At 39.3% G+C, this 1,319-nt stretch overlaps 1 pseudogene; it reads right to left on the reverse strand.

The window, feature by feature from the left end:
- Positions 1-348: 348 nt before the first annotated feature.
- Positions 349-956, reverse strand: LOC112628896 (annotated as a pseudogene).
- Between the last annotated feature and the right edge of the window lie 363 nt (positions 957-1,319).

Below are 1,319 nucleotides of genomic sequence, written 5' to 3' on the forward strand. Positions count from 1 at the left end.
CATCACCTCATAAAGCTGCAGGTTTCATCACATGCACCAGACAAATCTACAGACCTAGTTTCAGTACTTTTCTTTTAAAGAATTTAGTTTAAACCTATTATGCCACACAGTATGTTTTATGCACTGACATATAACTCCCTAATAAGATAAAGCAAAGATAAAAAAGTTTGTCTTATTAGAAACAAGATACACCATCACTTACTGTTTTCAAACATTATTATACTTTAACTTCCTTGACAAAGCATTCAGGAAACAATCTGCAGACCAGTTTTAACAGAAAAAATAGCACCTGTAAGCAGACATGACTGTCCTAAATTGTTTATTAGGTATGAATTTTACAAACTTTACTTATATTAGCAGTAATGGTGGAGCTGGAGAGTATTGCACCTTCTCCAAGCTGCCCAGCGAGAACCACCAATAGTGTGGTGGAACTTATGGCCCTTTCTTTCAGCCTGCAGATGTCAGCCCACACATCTCCCTGTGCTTGGGGACTGGTTTGGTGATCCACTGGGTGTCAGGATTTCTTCTGATAGCTTTATGGAATGGATGGATGAGGATAACCTCAAAAAATTTGTATGCGGAATCTTCACCAACCCAGTAAGAATTCAGGACTCTTAAAGAGCCCTACAGTGGCGTCCAACTTGCTCCTCTGCAATGGACTGAAGGCTTCGAGCAAACTTTAGCTGGTTAACACCATGATGGACAGGCTTGCCATAAGTTGCACCCTTAGGAACTGGGCATTTTCGGCCACCACAGCGAACACGAATCCTACATATAATGTAACCTCGTTTGGCCTTGTAGCCCAGTCGGTGCACTTTATCAGGCCAGAGAGGGCAGGGAGCCCTGTGCAGGGCAGAGAGCTGGTGGTACTGCCAGCAGCGGACCCTCAGAAGAAAGCACATGACATCAGACTGCTTCTTTCTTCATAGCTCCTGGATGTACTTGTATGCACCCATCTTGGCTTACCTGATGGCTGCCTCCAGACGGAAAGGAAAGACCTGTGCTACCCCAAAGTTCAAATATTTTAATAATCACAATAAATGTAAGTGGACCAAATCTACCAGTAAAAGACTAAGATTGTCGTGTTAGATTTTTTTCTAAATTTAGCCATATATTAATTATAAGAAACATAGATGAAACTAAGAAAATAGAAAGTTTATAAGCAAAAGTAGAATAAGAGATACATACACCAGAAAAATAATAATAAACATCAAACAAAATAACTTTTAAGAACAATGCATTATTAAAGGTAAAGAGGGTCAATATACAGTGATAAGAAGTTTAATTCACCAGTAAGATACAACAGTTATAAATTTGCA

This window comes from Theropithecus gelada, chromosome 7b (genome assembly GCF_003255815.1).
Source record: "Theropithecus gelada isolate Dixy chromosome 7b, Tgel_1.0, whole genome shotgun sequence".
In the NCBI taxonomy this organism is placed as follows: domain Eukaryota; kingdom Metazoa; phylum Chordata; class Mammalia; order Primates; family Cercopithecidae; genus Theropithecus; species Theropithecus gelada.